Source organism: Mesoplodon mirus (genome assembly GCF_964341445.2).
Source record: "Mesoplodon mirus genome assembly, chromosome: 5".
Taxonomy (NCBI): Eukaryota; Metazoa; Chordata; class Mammalia; order Artiodactyla; family Ziphiidae; genus Mesoplodon; species Mesoplodon mirus.
The window spans coordinates 69,125,423-69,147,314 of record NC_138980.1 but is presented as its reverse complement, the minus strand read 5'-3'; the positions used below and the strand labels follow the sequence as shown (position 1 = coordinate 69,147,314).

At 41.0% G+C, this 21,892-nt stretch overlaps 1 pseudogene across 1 annotated transcript; it reads left to right on the top strand.

The window, feature by feature from the left end:
- The first annotated feature begins 850 nt into the window (after window positions 1-850).
- On the top strand, window positions 851-2,212 carry LOC309804149 (neuropeptide Y receptor type 6-like; annotated as a pseudogene). Its single transcript has one exon. The product of its transcript is annotated as a neuropeptide Y receptor type 6-like (transcript).
- The last annotated feature ends 19,680 nt before the right edge of the window (window positions 2,213-21,892 follow it).

The window sequence follows — 21,892 nt, the reverse complement described above, 5'->3', positions numbered from 1 at the left end:
AGAAACTGCTTGTGCCAAGTCTGGCTTCAACCCCAGAGAATGGAAGAAAGAAAAAGAGGGGAAGCCATATGCTGTTCCATAGCGGGCATGATCTGGGAGTCTAGACCCCAGACTTAAGGCTATAGACTAGCTCTGGGGAGTGGAACTGACAAATTTTATTCAGCACACATATACTGAACACATACTATACGCTCTACGTTGGGCGTTAGCAACAAATTCAGTTGCGTGATCTCATTTAGTCCTCACAACAATGCAGAAAGACATTATTTATCCCCATTTTACAGCTTTAAAAAACTGAGCCATAAGGGTAATTAACTTATGTCAAAGTCATACAGACACCAAACAGTAATGCTCCATGTGGAGCCCAACTCCAAATATAGTACTCTGGCCTCCACAGCACACATATACAAAAAAGACAGAAGGTGATAGGGATGGAAAGATACCTTTGAGCTACCTTATATAGTTAACAGAATGCTGTGGCATTCATTCCCTTTCTCATTGTCTCTAAAGATTATACTGTTGGGACAAATAAAACACCCTGAGATGAAAGGAAGGCAAGGATACAGAGACTCTCTGGATATATCTCTATGTACTCTCAGGGACATTGTTCCACCTATAGAATAGTCCAGGTTGTTAAGAACTTGCATTAATTTTCTAGGTTCTGTTTAATTTTTTAGGATCTCAAGAGCTTACTCAAGTCATTCATGTATTTCCATCAAGCAGACAAAGAGGAAGACTAAACCCTACTCATCACTCATTGGAAGACTCAGAGCAAAGTTCTTTCTGAGAACTGATGGACAAAATATCCAGCCATAATACAAGTAAGCTTAGAAAAGCTCTTCTTGGGGCTTCCCTGGAGGTGCAGTGGTTGAAAGTCCGCCTGCTGATGCAGGGGACGCGGGTTCGTGCCCTGGTCCGGGAAGATCCCACATGCCGCGGAGCGGCTGGGCCCGTGAGCCATGGCCGCTGAGCCTGTGCGCCCGGAGCCTGTGCTCCACAACGGGAGAGGCCACAGCAGTGAGAGGCCCACGTAACGCAAAACAAAACAAAACAAAACAAAAAAACCTAGGAAAAGCTCTTCTTAAACCCTGACATGATGGAACTTTTCCTAAACCATCCAGCATCTAATAAAACCAGTATAAAGAGCAACAACTCTGCATTTTTCTACTTTGAGTCCTGTAGACCCCACTTCCCTAGCCGTGCTCCTATTACTCATAGTCTATACTGTGATCTTAATCATGGACATTTCTGGAAACCTCTCTCTCATTATTATCATCTTTAAGACACAGAGAGAAGCTCAGAATGTCACCAACATACTGTACGCCAATCTCTTCCTCTCTGGCATCTTGGTATGTGTCATGTACCTCCCTTTTCTATCATCTACACTCTGATGGATCACTGGATATTTGGGGATATCATGTGTAAACACACCTCCTATGTGCATAGTGTCTCCACCTCTGTGTCCATATACTCACTTGTGTTAACTGCTGTTGAAAGATATCAGCTGATTGTGAACCCTCGGGGCTGGAAACGCAGTGTAGCTCACGCCTACTGGGGTATCACATTGATTTGGCTGTTTTCCCTTCTGTTGTCTATTCCCTTCTTCCTGTCCTACCACCTCACCCATGAGCCCTTCCAAAACCTCTCTCTTCCCACTGACCTCTACACCCAGCAGGTGGCCTGTGTAGAGAACTGGCCCTCCAAAATGAACTGGCTCCTCTTTACAACCTCCCTGTTTATGCTGCAATATTGTCTCCCTCTGAGCTTCACCCTCATCTGCTACCTGAAGACTGTTATCTGCCTCCGCAGGAGAAATGGGAAAGTAGACAAGAAGAGGGAAAGTGAGAGCTGGGTCAGGGAGAACCAGAGGATCAACACGATGTTGATTTCTACTGTGGTAACCTTTGGGGTCTGCTGACTTCCCTTGAACATCTTCAAGGTCACCTTTGACTGGTATCATGAGGTCCTGATGAGCTGCCACCATGACCTGGTATTTGTATTTTGCCACTTGATTGCTATGGTTTCTACATGTATACATCCTCTGTTTTAAGGCTTTCTCAACAAAAATTTCCAGAAGGACCTGGTGTTGCTTATTCACCACTGCTGGTGCTTTGCACCTCGGGAAAGATATCAAAATATTGCCATCTCCAGTATGCACACAGATGAATCCAAGGGATCATTAAGATTAGCTCATACATCAAGAAGTATATAAAAACTGGTAACACTTAGTGCTAAAGCCCTTCTTATGTGAGAGATGGAGAGGTAATGGCTGGGGATAAGGCAAGATGCAAAAGAAGCCAGAACTAAAAAAATTTTTAAAAAAGCAACTTTATGCTAACCAGTTTTGCTTTAGGCCAGACCTATCTGTCTCATATATCCACCCAATACAAACACACACACACACACACACACACACACACACACGCGCGTGCATGCACATCACCCTTTTCTCTTAGAAGAATAATAACTTACACACCTAGCTGCCATCATTTGTGGCAAAGAATGACAATGAGAAAGCAAGAGAGGCAAGGAACACTGATGACTGGGGAACAAAATTCCCAGATATTGTTATTCAATGGAATATCCACAAGAGTTATTACTAATGATGTGCCCACTAAAAACAATGCTATATATATCCCCTTAGTGCTGAAGCAATTCCACTTTCTGATATGGAAATTGTAACTTTCAACCATGTAACTATTCAACTAATTAGCAATGTCAGAAAGACCCCTATTATAATTTACTAATTAGCTAACTGAGTTTGGATTGGAAGCTGAAGGAATGGTTTTAAGTTAACATTTAAACTGAGTATTGTAATTATAATTAATTCACATGCCTGAGTCAGGTTCTCCAGTTTATAACAACAGTACATTTTCTTCACTAACAATTATTAGTACCACTAGAACTGGTCACAAACTCTCTAGCACTCCAATTATGCTCAAATCACATAAACTAACTTATTAATGGCAAATGTAGATAGAGCTTTCATTACAAAATGACTTTTTATCTCTAATTCTTTTTTTTTTTTTTTTGCGGTACGCGGGCCTCTCGCTGTTGCGGCCTCACCCGTTGTGGAGCACAGGCTCCGGTCGCGCAGGCTCAGCGGCCATGGCTCACGGGCCCAGCCGCTCCGCGGCATGTGGGATCTTCCCGGACCGGGGCACGAACCCGTGTCCCCTGCATCGGCAGGCGGACTCTCAACCACTGCGCCACCAGGGAAGCCCCTCTCTAATTCTTTATGTACATTAAGTAGGGGTTATTATGACTCTATCATTGGGTCTGATGAACTTCATTAGTAACACTTATAGTTAGCTCCAGATTTTTTAAAACCTCTTGCATACCTTATGACTTAAACATTTTAAAAATATCCCTCATCCCTACAGAGTCACTTAAATAGAGAATCAGCTAGATTGTCTTCAAAAAGGATACTAAGCTACCATTCAAATTAGCTCAATGACTTTTACTAAATGATGACCAGCTCTATCTCTTCCTCGGATACGTCTCCCTATTAAACTGGGGCTGCAGCTTATTTGTATGTTAAAAATGTAACCGTATTTTCTTCTTTCTTTTGAATAAAAGGTAATGTTTCTCTGAATACCTGTGGTTTTTCAATTGTGTGTGGTTTTTTTCCACATTTAATCTCCATATTTTCCCCTCCTAAAAAATCTTTTCTCTCTTTCTCCCCTTCCCTGCTCTGTCTCTGTTTCTCCTTCCTCTCTCCTTTCCTCCATCTAGCTTTTCCTTCTCTTCAGGATTTCTATTCTCTCTGATATATCATTTTTGGGAAAATGAACAAAAAAAGCACTGCAGGATACCCAACAGAAATAAAACGTAAAAAAAAAAAAAAAAGAAAGAAAACGTAACAGTATCACAGTATTAGCTGCAAATAAAAGCTTTTATCTAAAAACCAACTTCAAAAGGTTGCAGTTTAGAATCCTAAAGGTACAGCTGCATCCCCTTAGCCCAGAAAACAGCTCTCCCTAGATACTATTTCTATCTCTTCTGACAGACAGTGGTTAATATATACTATAATTAAGATCCAATGTGATATTTTACTTACTTGGTAAAGATATAATGATTCTAGTTTCCATTACTAAACAGATTTAGACCAAGCCACTGAAAGCAGGAAAGGGCTTTCATCAAAATCTGATACCACCCTCTCCCCGCACCCAAACACAAACACCTGGGCTCCTCTAACCCTGGCACCCCACCCTGAGCATCCACAAGAGATCTCCAATCTGTTCCTAAATATTATAGTGCTCTTTCTGGCTCCATGATAAGAACTATTTCCTTCTCCAATAAAACTGTTCTGTCTTTTCTTCTGAACTTTTCTTGAGCTTTAATGAAATAAAAGTCACTAATGACATAACTATCAATTATAGTCTTTTGCATTGCCATTTGCAGCAACATGGATGGACCTGGATATTATCATACTAAGTGAAGTAAGTCAGAAAGAGAAAGACAAATATCATATGATATCACTTACATGCAGAATCTTAAAAAAAATGATACAAATGAACTTACTTACAAAACAGAAACACTCACAGGCTTAGAGAACGAATTTATGATTACTGGGGGAAATGGGGGGGGAGGGATAAATTGGGAGTTTGGGATTGACATGTACACACTACTATATTTAAATTAGATAGCCAACAAGGGCCTACTGTATAGCACAGGGAACTTGGCACAATATTCTGTAATAACCTAAGTGGGAGAAGAATTTGAAAAAGAATGGATACTTGTTTGGGTATAACTGAATCACTTTGCTATACACCTGTAACTAACACATCATTGTTAATCAACTATACTCCAATATGAAATAATTTTTTTAATTAAAAAAAAATAGTAGTCTTTCTTCGGTTTATTTTTTCCTCAAAAAAGTAGTGAATTAACTGTAGTTTTAATGCATGCTTTTACCTGTAAGGGATTTTCATTCTGACAGTTGGGAGAGCACAGGTCTATAAGTAGCTACTTAGGAAGGTATAATGAGAATATAAACCAAGTGTCGTGCGGACCCAGTGGAGGTAAAATGCATTTTTGAGAGTAAACAAGGAAAGATTTCAGGAAAGTCTACCATACTGTTTCTGCAGTATTTGTGGATGGTGCACACCAATTGGTCTACCGTTGAACCACTTGGTGAGTGAAATAAGGCCTCATTTTCTCACTTGCCTCTCCCCCAGTTGCCAGGTGGGCCTGTATTCTCCCTGCTAGGGATCTATCTGAGACTGGAACTTGACGATGTTTGCCTGATAGCCATGCAAACACAGTTCCCTCTAGCCACCGCTCCAAATATCTGTTCCTCTGTCTCCTGACCTCAAATCATTTTGGATTGAGAGTAATTTCTCTTATCTTTAAAAGTTTCCAGAAAAGATGACTATTAGTGGGATGTACGTGTCTGCCTACTGAACCAGAGCTGAATGAGAAAATGCTAATACATCCTGCAATGAGTTCCCTAAGTTTTCTCTCTGCCCGTTTCTAAAGATCCCCCAGATAATTTGTAACAGAGAATCAACAACATAAATGATCCAACATAACAAATACCCAAATGTGGTTTAAATACATATGGTGCATATTTTTCTACAATGGAAATGTAATATCCTGAAAAAGGTGTACATAACTTGACAGAGCAATAAGCATGAGGCTTCATTTTTTTGTGTGTGTGAATATTTTCTCCCATTCTGTAGGTTGCCTTTTCATTTTGTTGCGTTTAGTATTTCTTTTTTAAAAAATTGTCATTACTTGAATTGGGAAATTGGAACTGACATATATACACTATTGATACTATGTATAAAATAGATAACTAATGAGAACCTACCTATAGCACAGAGAACTCTACTCAATGCTTTTTTTGTGACCTAAATAGGAAGAAAATCCCATCCCAAAAAAGGAGGGATACATGTATGCATACAGCTGATTCACTTTACTGTACAGTAGAAACCAACACAACATTGTAAAGCAACTATATACGCCAATAAAAAATTCTTTAAAAGCAACAATAAAGACCACTTTAGCTTCAAAATAATAAACAAATAAACAGTCATTACTTTATTTATTTATTTATTTATTTATTTATTTATTTTTAATTTTTGGCCGCACCACAGGGCACGTGGGATCTCAGTTCCCCGACCAGGGATCGAACCCACGCCCCCTGCATTGGAAGGTGGAGTCTTAACCACTGGACCACCAGGGAAGTCTCTTATTTTATTTTTTTAATTTAACTTTTATTTTATATTGGAGTATAGCTGATTTACAGAGGCTTCAATTTAAAGAAACTGTTCCCCACTCTGTGCTATGGAGGAAGAGTATATAATTCGTCAGCCCAGTAAAAAAGTCAACCTCTCTTCCTGTAAACTTTGTTTTTAGTAGAATAATAAATCAAGATAAATATATTAAGTCCTCACTATGTCTTTAGCAGTGTATTAGGTACAGAATAAGTATGACACAGCTTTAAGAGTTTACAGTCTAGCTGAGGCTTTAAAGAGTTTACAATATACCAGAGGTGTAATTCAATGTCTTGGTTTTGAAGGCTTTCCTTCTGGCTAGGTTGAAAGCTGCCAAAAGGAAAATTAAGAGTAAATGATGGCAGAGTTGGTATCAAAGGAGGACTCACTTTTTCTTTATACCCATAAGTGAGAATATACTGGGGAAGAAAAGAGGAAGTATTCTAGAAGAGGGGTCAAGGAGGAGTATTTAACATTGATAAGCCCAGGAATTCCTAAAATCCTCCCTGAAGTCACATATGCAATAAATGTGCTCATGCAATAAACTGGAGAAATGAGACGACGAGTGTTTCCAGTGCGTTAAGGAAGGCAAGGCAGGTCTGTTTCCCCTGTTACTGTGTCCAAATCAAACTCCTTGTCGGTGCTGGGATAGTATTTGCCCTGCGGAAGAAGTGAAAGGATGTGTGATGCCAGTGACAGGAACACATCCATCTTCCATCTGGTCACCAACTGTTTCCTGTGATCCTCTATTTTAGGTAGCAAAATCTGTTCTTCTCAACTAGACTGTGGACTTTCAGAGACGTTAACCTACATCTTTTATTCCTTCTATACCAGCCCCACACTACCCACTCAGAGTATTTAAGATAGGACCAGGCAAGGAAAAGCATTTAATACAGATTTTAAAAGTTATTTCTTAAAATACAAGCTAGGCAGTCATTACTCACAAATTACTGAATGCCTGAGTTTTATTAATTATCCAATGAGAATATAAAGACATAAGCCTAATTACACAGATTATAGTAATGACAATAAACTACCAAAACCCGAGTGCTTTGGGACTCGGCTTAAACGTTTCTCAAAAATCTTCTCTAATCTCCCAGGGCTGTTACGATCCCCCTGCTCTCGTAGTACCCCGTGTATAGATAACTACCATGCATAACGATGAAGGCTTGTTTACATCCACAAGACATGAACTCCTTGAAGGCAGAGACTGGGTCTTATTCACTACAGTGCTTCCAGTGCCAAGCATAGCATCTGGCACAAAGTAGGAGTTCAGTCAATATTTTCAAACTGTAGATGTAGAATAAATCTAGCGATAACAAATCTTTGCTTGGAAGTGGTGTGTGGATCTGAATAGTAAGTGGGACCTGTACTCCCTGAACTCAGTACTTAAAGAAACAGAATGTCAAACTTCTATCTGAAATGTAAGAGCCAAGGCTCAGGAAATCTGCATGAGGTGGAGAACAAACAGAAACACCTTGGTTCTAGGGGAACCTCAAGGGTAAGGTGGATTTTTATGGCTCACATGTTATTTACAGATACAAGTTGTGCCAGTAAAAGTCAGCTAACTGGGCAGGTCCTGAGAGTGGAAGAAAATGCCCTACTAACTTCCAATTAACGAAGTTGGCAAAGTTCTTAGAGCAAACAGATTTTAGAAATGAAAGGCCAGTCTTCCAGGGCAACCAGCCTCTAGGAGAGTGGGACTCATTATGACTCTACTAGAAGAAAAACCGGACTCTCTATAAAAGGCCAAGGCAGGGCAGAACTTTGTCTTTTTCAGTGAGCCAAATTCTTCTTCTCCACCCAAAAGCAACAGTTACTGTGTTACTGATTTGAAGGCAGTGTTCCTCATCCCAGGATCCCAGAAGATGCCCTCTGCTTTTTTACAGCAGTAGGAGTCCCTGACTTCTGGACACTGTCACCAGACAATTGTACCCTGAGGATTCAAGTTTTACATCTTTCTATTCCCTGCAAAGTTTCTCAATTTAAAAACAAAGACAAATATTTTAACGTGTATATGTGTGTGCGTGTTTATCCCCGGCTGATAGGACTTTTGGGTGACCTATCTTTACTTCTTTCTTCCTTGTTCCATCTTGCCTTCTAACCTCCCTTCCTCTTTCTTTCTTTTCTTTTTTTAAAAATAAATTTATTTATTTATTTATTTATTTAGGCTGTGTTGGGTCTTCGTTGCTGTGCGTGGGCTTTCTCTAGTTGTGGCCAAGTGGGGGCTACTCTTCACTGCGGTGCGGTGCACGGGCTTCTCATCGTGGTGGCTTCTCTTGTTGTGGCTCGTGGGCTCTAGGCACATGGGCTCAGTAGTTGTGGCGCACGGGCTTAGTTGCTCCGTGGCATGTGGGATCTTCCCAGACCAGGGCTGGAACCCGTGTCCCCTGCATTGGCAGGCGGATTCTTTTTTTTTTTTTTTTTTTTTTTTTTGCGGTACGCGGGCCTCTCACTGCCGTGGCCTCTCCCGCTGCGGAGCACAGGCTCCGGACGCGCAGGCTCAGCGGCCATGGCTCACGGGCCCAGCCACTCCGCGGCATGTGGGATCTTCCCAGACCGGGGCACGAACCCGTGTCCCCTGCATCGGCAGGCGGACTCTCAACCACTGCGCCACCAGGGAAGCCCGGCAGGCGGATTCTTAACCACTGTGCCACCAGGGTAAGTCCCCCCTCTCTTTCTTTTGGCCTATTTGCTTATCTGTATTTTCTAATATTCTACTAGGAACATACATTATTTGTATAATTTTTTCAAATGGGTGAGAAAAGGTAAAAACTTTTTTTTATTATAAATTTATTTATTTATTTATTTTTGGCTGCATTGGGTCTTCATTGCTGCATGCGGGCTTTCTCTAGTTGCAGCGGGCCGGGGCTACTCTTCGTTGTGGTGCGCAGGCTTCTCATTGCGGTGGCTTCTCTTGTTGCACAGCATGGGCTCTAGGCACGCGGGCTTCAGTAGTTGTGGCACGAGGGCTCAGCAGTTGTGGCTCACGGGCTCTAGAGCACAGGCTCAGTAGTTGTGGTGCACGGACTTAACTGCTCCACGGCATGTGGGATCTTCCCAGGTCAGGGCTCGAAGCCGTGTCCCCTGCATTGGCAAGTGGATTCTTAACCACTGAGCCATCAGGGAAGCCCTGGGTCCCTATTCTTGAGGAATGCACTGTAAGCCAGACAATTACAACATGGTTAAGAGTTTCAAAAGAGGCAGAGTGGGACTATGCCTTTTCATCAGAATCTAATTCCCCAGCTCCCCCAAGAAACTGAGAGGGAGAGAGGGTACCTGATCACTGACAAAAAGACTATACAGATTGGAAATTTTGCAAAGCTGTAGCTGAAGCCTGGCATCCCTGACTGGCGCTGACCAGCAGCTTTGTCTCCTAAACCACTGGGCCCTGCCAGTGTTCAGATGAAAAATTTCCAGGGGAATGGTGTCCGAATGGTGCCCATGCACCTTACTACACAGAATAAGCATGCTCTCAGCATATCAAACTGATGAGGAACTTCAGCAGTAGCATCACAGGCTCCTAGAGAGAGACAGGTACAAGCTAATCATGTCTGCCATAACCATGGAACATTTCATGAAAGTTTTCAGGCAAAGCCCCTCCATACTCATATGTCTTCTAAAAAATACTCTCTCTCTCTCTCTGATTCCAGGGAATTGAGAAAGAAATTACAAAACCAGGATTTCAGCTGCTTCTGGAAGAGCCAGGAGCTCTCAGAAACAGATGTTAAATCTAATTTTGGAGCCTAATAAAAATGTTGGATATCTAGCTTGTTAGAATGAGTCTGGGATATGGCTCATAAGTCAATGATTCAGTGGAACCTAAACCTACAGTATTGTGTGGAGGGGCTTCAATTCCTCCACAGAGCAACTGGTGGGAAACAGCTCACAGATCTCAGATGTTCACTCATCCTCCTGAGAAGCCACAAGGAGCAGCTACTTGCTCATTCATTCAGACCTACAATAAAACTGTCTCTGATGTTGGTGGAACATGGACTGTCAAATAATGCCCCTGGAAGCCAGGAGTCCTGGAACTCTCAACCCAGCTCCTCCAAGGACTTATTTTGTAGCCCTAAGCATGTCACTTAACCCCTCTGTGCCTCAGTTCTGCCATCCATGGGAAGAGACTCCTGCTGCCTTCCTTTCTGGAAGAGATGTAGAGATGACATTGGAATATTCACCCCCATGCTTCAGAAGTTAACTGATGATACTGCTCCCAGGGCAGGAGGGATGGAAAGGAAAGTGGAAATACATTATCAAAGTATAGTGGAAAAAGCTCAAGTTTTGAGCCATCCAGCCCTGGGTTCGAATCCTGACCCTACCACTTACCAGCTGTGTGAAATGAGGCAAGCTACTTTAACATCTCTGACCCTAGAGTTTAATATAATACATAAGACAGAGAATAATTCCTGTCTTATAGGACTGCTATGAGGATTCAAGATAATGTATGCATGGTGCCTGGCACAAGTAGGGGCTGAAAATAGTAGAAATATTAAAATTTCTGACACCTACATAAGCCCGGAGGAAGTCACTCTTCTATAAATTTACCTGGGTCAGAACCAGCCCACAGATCAGAGAGTTGGGTTAAAAATCTATGGAGGAAAAAAAAAATCAATGGAGGAATCTAACTTCCTAAAGATGATAGGAGAGAAAAAGCAGACAATTTCACACTGCTCTCAGCATCCTTCCTCAACCCTCATCATATAGAAGGAAACTTTCCACCTTCACTCAGCCATGGCCTTGGTATCACTCTGACAAGAAATCTCTTGTCACCCCATGGGACCTGGCTTCATAACCTGACTACGGAATACTGCAGGGAAGGGAGACGCAGGATGTTGCAGGAAGGGCTTGCAATTCTAAACATGTGGTTTGGGAAGGTTTCACTTGAGGTGACATTTGAGAAAAGACCTGAAAGAAGTAAGGAAGTAAGACGTGCAGACAGCTGAGGGAAGAGAGTCTAGGGAGAGGGTAGAACAAGTTGCAAGGGCCCCAAGGTGGGAGTATGTCTGGTGGATTCAAGGAACAGCAGGAAGACTGAAGCAGAGTGAGTGAGGGGAGAATAATAAGAGGATGGGATCTGGGAAGGGTGGGCCTTCACATGTGGTCTCTGAAGTGATAGTCTTCCCTTAGGCCTCAGTTCTCTCTTCTAAAAAGTAGGCATAATGGTAATACTCAAGAATAGCATACTTGAAAGGGTAAAGTAAAAAGACAACATAGTGAACAATCTAATGGACTAGGAATCAGAAGACTTAGGTTTTAGGCCTATATGTACTCTAGTTGGCTATGTGGCCTTGGGCAAGTCACTTCTCTAAGCCTGTTTTCTTATCTGTAAAATGGAACGATCTTGGTTGACAGAGAATTTTTTAATCTGAAAAGTTATACTGTGCATAAAGTATTTTTCAACAAATGGCTGGAACAACTGGATATTCATATGCAAAAAAAGAACTGTTATTCAATACCTCATTCCATATAAAAAGTCAAATTGATCACAGACCTAAATATAAAACTTAAAGTTATAGGGCTTCCCTGGTGGCGCAGTGGTTGAGAGTCCACCTGCTGATGCAGGGGACGCGGGTTCATGCCCTGGTCCGGGAAGATCCCACATGCCGCGGAGCGGCTGGGCCCGTGAGCCATGGCCGCTGAGCCTGCACGTCCGGAGCCTGTGCTCTACAACGGGAGAGGCCACAAGAGTGAGAGGCCCACGTTCCGCAAAAAAAAAAAAAAAAAAAAGAATAAGTTGATAAGTTAGACTTCAGCAAAATTTAAAACTTCTGTTCTTGAAAGGCACTGGTAAGAGAATGAAAAGACAAGCCAAACTGGGAGAAAATATTTGCAAAGCACATATCTGATATAAGACTTTCTGTCCAAAATATATAAAGAACTCTCAAAATTCAATAATGAGAACAAACAACCCAATTTTTTTAAATGGGCAAAAAAACTGAAGAGACATTTCACCAGAGAAGACATATAGATGGCAAATAAGCACATGAAAAGATGCTCATGCTCATTAGTCATTAGGGAAATTGAAATGAAAACCACATGATACTAACACTACACATCTGTCAGAATGGCTAAAATTGAAAAGAGTAACACACACAAAGAGATGGCAAGGATACAGAGGAATTGAACCCCTCATAAGCTGCTGGTGGGATCTAAAATGGTACAACCACTTAAAAGTTAAACAGACAACTACCATTTGATGCAGCCATTCCACTCCTAGATGTTCACCTAATAGAAATAAAAGCATACACCCATGCAAAGATTTGTATGTGAATGTTCATAGCAGTTTTATGTGTAATAGCCAAAAATCAGAAACAATCCAATGTCCATCAACAGATGAATGAACAAACATACACAGTATATTTATATAATGGATACTATGTGGCAACAAAGAAGAATGAACAATTGATACAGGCTACGATATGGATGGATCTCAAAATAATTACAATGAGTGAAAGAAGCTACACCTTCCCCCCAAAAAAGTACATACTGCATGCCATTTATATAAAATTCTAGAGAACGCAAAGTAAACTAAACCGACAGAGAGCAAATCAGTGGTTGTTTGAAGATAGAGGTAAAAGGTAGGTTCTACATGTAGAGACATGAGAAAACTTTGGGGGGTGACGGATATGTTAATTATCTTGAATGTGGTAATGCTTTCATGGGCATAGAGCACGTCAAAACTTATCAAATTGCACACTTTAAATATGTGCAGTTTATTGTATGTTAATATACCTCAATAAAGTTGTAAAAAAAATTTTTAAAGAATGCAAAGTATTCATTCCATTTTTTGTCAGCAAACATTTATTAAGCATCTACTTTGCGGCAAGAACCATGCCAGGCACAAGAGAGGCAGAGACAAATGAAACCAGGTTCTCAAGGTACTTACAGCCTCCAGGAAGGAAGCTTTAAAGCAATTTCATGAACCTACTGCACTGTCACCATCCTCTGCATAAGGGGAGAAAACAAGGGCAACCTCTGACAGTGCGAGGAACCAAAAGGTAAAGCATGGATCAGAATTAACTCTCTTCCCTCTCTCCTCCTAGAATCCTCAACTCCCAAATTGGGAACATTCTTCTATACTCCCTCATCTCAGAACTTTAGAACATCAGGGCTGGAACTGCTTATAGGGAGGAATGAAGCTCAGAGAAGGAAAGTGACTTGTTATCTCCCACAAAGCTTGTCAGTGGCAGAACTAAACTGAGCAGGTTGACCCCTGACTTCTGTTTTATTTTTGGATAAATTGCATTATGACAATATTTATTCTCTACCTGAGCTGACTTTAGTGATTAATGATTGAGGATTCTCAAATTCACCCAGAAACTTCACATGAAATGGAGCTGGATGAGCTGCTTTATTCCTCCATAGTGAGCCTTCAAAGCAATTCTGTGAACACCAGGGTCAGAGTCACTGGAAATTCAGCTGACCATGAATTTAAGTGTCAAAGCTTCCAGATCAGTTTTCTTCTGCTCAGTCACCACTCACAGCCTTCTCAGGGGAAGGGCTCTGCAGCTAGGCCAAGAGGTGGATGTGGGAAAACCTGTGCAGATAGCATAATACCCACAGAGATGATGAACAGATTGTACAGATCTCTCAGTTTATCCCTTCTTCCTCCTTCTCCTTCTGAAACATACTTCTACAACTCTTTCACCCTACACCCTAAGGGTGAATCCAAATTTCTTCTAAGTCCCAAGAAAGAAGAAAAGAATAAGAAGAGGGGGGACCTTCAAGATGGCAGAGGCGTAAGACGTGGAGATCACGTTCCTCCCCACAAATGTATCAAAAATACATCTACGTGTGGAACAACTCCTACAGAACACCTACTGAATGCTGGCAGAAGACCTCAGACTTCCCCAAAGGCAAGAAAATCCCCACGGACCTGAAGGGCAAAAGAAAAAACAGAGACAAAAGAATAGGGATGGGACCTGCACCTCTGAGAGGGAGCTCTGAAGGAGGAAAGGTTTCCACACACTAGGAAGCCCCTTCGCGGGCGGAGACGGTGGGTGACGGGGGGGTGGGAAGCTTTGGAGCCACAGAGGAGAGCACAGCAACAGGGGTGCAGAGGGCAAAGCGGAGAGATTCCCGCACAGAGGATCGGTGCCAACCAGCACTCACCAGCCTGAGAGGCTTGTCTGCTCACCCGCCAGGACGGGCGGGGGCTGGGAGCTGAGGCTCGGGCATCGGAGGTCGGATCCCAGGGAGAGCACTGGGGTTGGCGGTGTGAACACAGCCTGAAGGGGGCTAGTGCGCCACAGCTATCCAGGAGGGAGTCCAGGAAAAGGTCTGGACCTGCTGAAGAGGCAAGAGACCATTGTTTAGGGGTGCGGAAGGAGAGGGGATTCAGAGCACCGCCTGAACAAGCTTCAGAAATGGGCATGAGCTGCAGCTATCAGCACAGACCCCAGAGACGGGCATGAAATGCTAATGCTGCTGCTACAGCCACCAAGAAGCCTGTGTGTAAGCACAGGTCACTTCCACACCTCTCCTCCTGGGAGCCTGTGCAGTCCGCCACTGCCAGGGTCCCGTGATCCAGGGACAGCTTCCCCAGGAGAACACATGGTGCACCTCAGGCTGGTGCAACGTCACATTGGCCTCTGCCACCACAGGCTCGCCCTGCATTCCGTACCCCTCCCTCCCCCTGGCCTGAGTGAGCCAGAGTCCCCTAATCAGCCGCTCCTTTAACCCTCTCCTGTCTGGGTGAACAAAAGAAGCCAGAAGGCTACTTACACGCAGAGGCAGGGCCAAATCCAAAGCTGGACCCTGAGAGCTGTGCTAACAAAGAAGAGAAAGGGAAATTTCTCTGTGCAGCCTTCGGAGCAGCGGATTAAATCTCCACAATCAACTTGATGTACCCTGCATCTGTGGAGTACCTGAATAGACAACAAGTCATCTCAAAATTGAGGTGGTGGACTTTGGGAGCAACTGTAGACTTGGGGTTTGCTGTATGCAACTGACTAGTTTCTGATTTATATGGTTATCTTAGTTTAGTTTCTGGCACTTGTTATCATTAATGGATTTGTTTCTTGGTTTGGTTGCTCTATTCTTATTTCTTTATAATTTCTTTATATTATAATTTCTTTATAATTTTTATAATTCTATAATTCTTTATAATTTTCTTTAAAATAAAAATATAATTATTTTATTTTATTTCTTTCCTTTTTTCTCTCCCTTTTCTTCTGAGCCATGTGGCTGACAGGGTCTTGGTGCCCCAGCTGGGTATCAAGCCTGAGCCTCAGAGGTGGGAGAGCCAAGTTCAGGACACTGGATCACCAGACACCTCCCAGCCCGACGTAAAATCAATCGGTGAGAGCCCTCCCAGAGATCTCCATCTCAACACTAAGACCCAGCTCCACTCAATGACAAGCAAACTACAGTGCTGGACACCCCATGCCAAACAACTAGCAAGACAGGAGCATAACCCCACCCATTAGCAGACAGGCTGCCTAAAATCATGATAAGTTCACAAACACCCCAAAACACACCACCGGACTCAGTCCTGCCCACCAGAAAGACACAATCCAGCCTCATCCACCAGAACACAGGCACCAGTCCCCTCCACCAGAAAGCCTATATAACCCACTGAAACAACCATAGCCACTGGGGGCAGACAGCAAAAACAACAGGAACTACGAACCTGCAGCCTGTGAAAAGGAGACCCCAAACACAGTAAGTTCAGCAAAATGAGAAGACAGAGAAATACGCAGTAGATGAAGGAAGAAGGTAAAAACCCACCACACCAAACAAATGAAGAGGAAATAGGCAATCTACCTGAAAAATAATTCAGAGTAATGATAGTAAAGATGATCCAAAATCTTGGAAATAGAATGAAGAAAATACAAGAAACGTTTAACAAGGACCTAAAAGAACTAAAGAGCAAGCAAACAATGATGAACAACACAATAAATGAAATTAAAAATTCTCTAGAAGGGATCAATAGCAGAATAACTGAGGCAGAAGAACGGATAAGTGACCTGGAAGATAAAAAAGGGGAAACAACTACCGCAGAGCAGAATAAAGAAAAAAGAATGAAAAGAATTGAGGACAGTCTCAGAGACCTCGGGGACAACATTAAACACACCAACATTCGAATTATAGGGGTCCCAGAAGAAGAGGAAAAGAAAGGGACTGAGAAAATATTTGAAGAGATTATAGTTGAAAACTTCCCTAATATGGGAAAGGAAATAGTCAATCAAGTCCAGGAAGCGCAGAGACTCCCATACAGGAGAAACCAAGGAGAAACACGCCGAGACATATATTAATCAAACTATCAAAAATTAAATATAAAGAAAAAATATTACAAGCAGCAAGGGAAAAACAACAAATAACATATAAGAGAATCCCCATAAGGTTCACAGCTGATCTTTCAGCAGAAACTCTGCAAGCCAAAAGGGAGTGTCAGGACATATTTAAAGTGATGAAAGGGAAAAACCTACAAACAAGATTGCTCCACCCAGCAAGGATCTCATTCAGATTTAACAGAGAAATTAAAACCTTTACAGATAAGCAAAAACTAAGAGAATTCAGCACCACCAAACCAGGTTTAAAACAAATGCTAAAGGAACTTCTCTAGGGAGGAAACACAAGAGAAAGAAAAGACCTACAATAACAAACCTAAAACAATTAAGAAAACGGTAATAGGAACATACATATCGATAACTACCTTAAATGTAAATGGATTAAATGCTCCAACCAAAAGACACAGACTGGCGGAATGGATACAAAAACAAGACCTGTATATATGCTGTCTACAAGAGACCCACTTCAGACCTAGAGACACATACAGACTGAAAGTGAGGGGATGGAAAAAGATATTCCATGAAAATGGAAATCAAAAGAAAGCTGAAGTAGCAATTCTCATATCAGACAAAATAGACTTTAAAATAAAGACTATTACAAGAGACAAAGAAGGACACTACATAATGGTCAACGGATCAATCCAAGAAGAAGATGTAACAATTGTAAATCTTTATGCACCCAACATAGGAGCACGTCAATACATAACACAAATGCTAACAGCCATAAAAGGGGAAATCGACAGTAATACAATAATAGTAGGGGACTTTAACATCCCACTTTCACCAATGGACAGATCAACCAAAATGACAATAAATAAGGAAACACAAGCTTTAAATGACACATTAAACAAGATGGACTTAATTGATATTTATAGGACATTCCATCCAAAAACAACAGAATACACTTTCTTCTCAAGTGTTCATGGAAGATGCTCCAGGATAGATCATATCTTGGGTCACAAATCAAGCCTTGGTAAATTTAAGAAAGCTGAAATTGTATCAAGTATCTTTTCAAACCACAATGCTATGAGACTAGATATCAATTACAGGAAAAAAAACTGTAAAAAATATAAACACATGGAGGCTAAACAATACGCTACTAAATAACCAAGAAATCACTGAAGAAATCAAAGAGGAAATCAAAAAATACCTAGAAACAAATATCAATGAAAATGCAATGGCCCAAAACCTATGGAATGAAGCAAAAGCAGTTCTAAGAGGGAAGTTTATAGCATTACAATCCTACCTCAGGAAACAAGAAAAATCTCAAATAAACAACCTAGCCTTACACCTAATGCATTAGAGAAAGAAGAACAGAAGAAAACACAAAGTTAGCAGAAGGAAAGAAATCATAAAGATCAGATCAGAAATAAATGAAAAAGAAATGAAGGAAACGAAAGCAAGGATCAATAAAACTAAAAGCTGGTTCTTGGAGAAGATAAACAAAATTGATAAACCACTAGCCAGGCTCATCCAGAAAAAACAGGAGAAGACTCAAATCAACAGAATTAGAAATGAAAAAGGAAAAGTAACAACTGACACTGCAGAAATATAAAGAGTCATGAGAGATTACTACAAGCAACTGTATGCCAATAAAATGGACAACCTGGAAGAAATGGACAAATTCTTAGCAAAGCACAACCTTCCAAGACTGAACCAGGAAGAAATAAAAGATATAAATAGACCAATCACAAGCATTGAAATTGAGACTGTGATTAAAAATCTTCCAACAAACCAAAGCCCAGGACCAGATGGATTCACAGGCAAATTCTATCAAACATTTAGAGAAGAGCTAACACCTACCCTTCTCAAATTCTCCCAAAATACAGCAGAGGGAGAAACACTCCCAAACTCATTCTATGAGGCCACCATCATCCTGATACCAAAACCAGACAAAGATGTCACAAAAAAAGAAAACTACAGGCCAATATCACTGATGAACATAGATGCAAAAATCCTCAACAAAATACTATCAAACAGAATCCAACAACACATTAAAGGATCATACACCATGATTAAGTGGGGTTTATCCCAGGAATGCAAAGATTCTTCCATATATGCAAATCAATCAATGGATACACCATATTAACAAACTGAAGGATGAAAACCACATGATAATCTCAATAGATGCAGAAAAAGCTTTCGACAAAATTCAACACCCCTTTATGATAAAAACTCTCCAGAAAGTAGGCATAGAAGGAACTTACCTCAAGATAATAAAGGCCATATATAACAAACCCACAGCCAACATCATTCTCAATGGTGAAAAACTGAAACCATTTCCACTAAGATCAGGAACAAGACAAGGTTGCCCACTCTCAACGCTATTATTCAACACAGTTTTGGAAGTTTTAGCCACAGCAGTCAGAGAAGAAAAAGAAATAAAAGGAATCCAAATTGGAAAAGAAGAAGTAAAGCTGTCACTGTTTGCAGATGACATGATACTATACATAGAGAATCCTAAAGATGCTACCAGAAAACTACTAGAGCTAATCAATGAATTTGGTAAAGTAGAAGGATACACAATTAATGCACAGAAATCTCTTGCATTCCTATGCACTAATGATGAAAAATCTGAAAGTGAAATAAAGAAAACACTCTCATTTACCATTGCAACAAAAAGAATAAAATATCTAGGAATAAACCTACCTAAGGAGACAAAAGACTTGTAAGCAGAAAACTATAAGACACTGATGAAAGAAATTAAAGATGATACAAATAGATGGAGAGATATACCATGTTCTTGGATTGGAAGAATCAACATTGTGAAAATGACTCTACTACCCAAAGCAATCTACAGATTCAATGCAATCCCTATCAAACTACCAATGGCATTTTCACAGAACTAGAACAAAAAATTTCACAATTTGTATGGAAACACAAAAGACCCCGAATAGGTAAAGCAATCATGAGAAGGAAAAAGGGAGCTGGAGGAATCAGGCTCCCTGATTTCAGACAATACTACAAAACTACAGTAATCAAGACAGTATGGTACTGGCACAAAAACAGAAATATAGATCAATGGAACAGGATAGAAAGCACAGAGATAAGCCCATGCACATATGGTCACCTTATCTTTGATAAAGGAGGCAAGAATATACAATGGAGAAAAGACAGCCTCTTCAATAAGTGGTGCTGGGAAAACTGGACAGCTACATGTAAAAGAATTAAATTAGAACACTCCCTAACACCATACATAAAAATAAACTCAAAATGGATTAAAGGCCTAAATTTAAGTCCAGACACTATAAAACTCTTAGAGGAAAACATAGGCAGAACACTCTATGACATAAATCACAGAAAGATCCTTTCTGACCCATCTCCTAGAGAAATGGAAATAAAAAAATAAATAAACAAATGGGACCTAATGAAACTTAAAAGCTTTTAAACAGCAAAGGAAACTATAAACAAGACGAAAAGACAACCCTCAGAATGGGAGAAAATATTTGCAAATGAAGCAACGGACAAAGGATTAAACTCCAAAATATAAAAACAGCTCATGAAGTTCAATATCAAAAATACAAACAACCCAATCCAAAAATGGGCAGAAGACCTAAACAGACATTTCTCCAAAGAAGACATACAGATGGCCAAGAGACACATCAAAAGATGCTCAACATCACTAATTATTAGAGAAATGCAAGTCAAAACTACAATGAGGTATTACCTCACACCAGTCAGAATGGCCATCATCAAAAAATCTACAAACAGTAAATGCTGGAGAGGGTGTGGAGAAAAGGGAACCCTCTTGTACTGTTGGTGGGAATGTAAATACAGCCACTATGGAGAAGAGTATGGAAGTTCCTTAAAAAACAAAAAATAGAACTACCATATGACCCAGCAATCCCACTACTGAGCATATATCCTGAGAAAACCATAATTCAAAAAGAGTCATGTACCGCAATGTTCATTGCAGCCCTATTTACAATAGCCAGGACATGAAAGCAACCTAAGTGTCCATTGACAAGATGAATGCATAAAGAAGATGTGGCACATATATACAGTGGAATATTACTCAGCCATAAAAAGAAACAAAATTGAGTTATGTGTAGTGAAGTGGATGGACCTAGAGTCTGTCATACAGAGTGAAGTAAGTCAGAAAGAGAAAAACAAATACCTTATGCTAACACATATTTATGGAATAAAAAAAATGGCTCTGAAGAACCTAGGGGCAGGACAAGATAAAGACACAGACGTAGAGAATGGCCTTGAGGACACGGGGAGGGGAAAGGGTATGCTGGGACGAAGTGAGAGAGCGGCATTGACACGTATACACTACCCAAAGTAAAACAGATAGCTAGTGGAAAGCAGCCGCATAGCACAGGGCAATCAGCTTGGTGCTTTATGACCACCTAGAGGGGTGGGATAGGGAGGGTGGGAGGGAGATGCAAGAGGGAGGGGATATGGGGATATATGTATACATATAGCTGATTCACTTTGTTATACAGCAGCAACAAACACAGCAATATAAAGCAACTTTACTCCAATAAGGATGCTAAAAAAAAAAAAAGAATAGGGAGAGAAATGTGCAGGATGAATATATTTGTCAGGACAGGCTTGTATATGCTACGGTAACAAACAACACCAAATCTCTCAGGCCATGGCCTGAGACTGGGGATGACTTCTGCTCCACATAATCACTCACGGACCCAAGATATTAAGGTTCCACCATCTTGTAGTTATACTATCTGAAATACATGACCTTTTCAGTTACTCAGGCAAAGAGAGGTAAAGATGATGGAGTCTCATACCAGCAGTTAAATGCTCTGGCCTAAAAGTGATATGCACATCACTTCCACTCAAAGCCCATTGGCCAGAACTATTCATATGTCCCTACCTAAATGCAAGGGATGAAGAAATATAATTCTCCAGTGTGCCCAGAAGAAGAAAACCAGATATGGGTGGACACCATAAGTCTCTACCACAATGGAGCCAAGGTTATTGGTATCTTGATTCAAACGGGTCAGCCAATAGACTTTACAAAGGATCTTGAAGGGCTTTACAATACCCCCTGATTATCATTCTTCATTTTCTAAATGAAAATGATTATCATTCTATCATTATCTATCATTCTACCATTTTTCATTTTCTGAAATTCTGGGGATGACCAGTTTGTCAGTTGGCCCTTAAGCTTTGACTCTTCTCACGAATATCTACTTGCTCCAGGTGACCTCACTTTGGTGCTCACAGAAGCACTAACTAATTTACAAAAAGCATTCCCCTATAGCTTCTTCTCAGTACAATAAAAAGGCTTCTTTCCATCCTACGTTATTTCTTTTTGTCCTGATTCTTACCTTCTTGACACAGTACCCATCTCAAACACGTACTCCTAAAAATGGTCAAGAAAAACATAACTGAGGGACTTCCCTGGTGGTG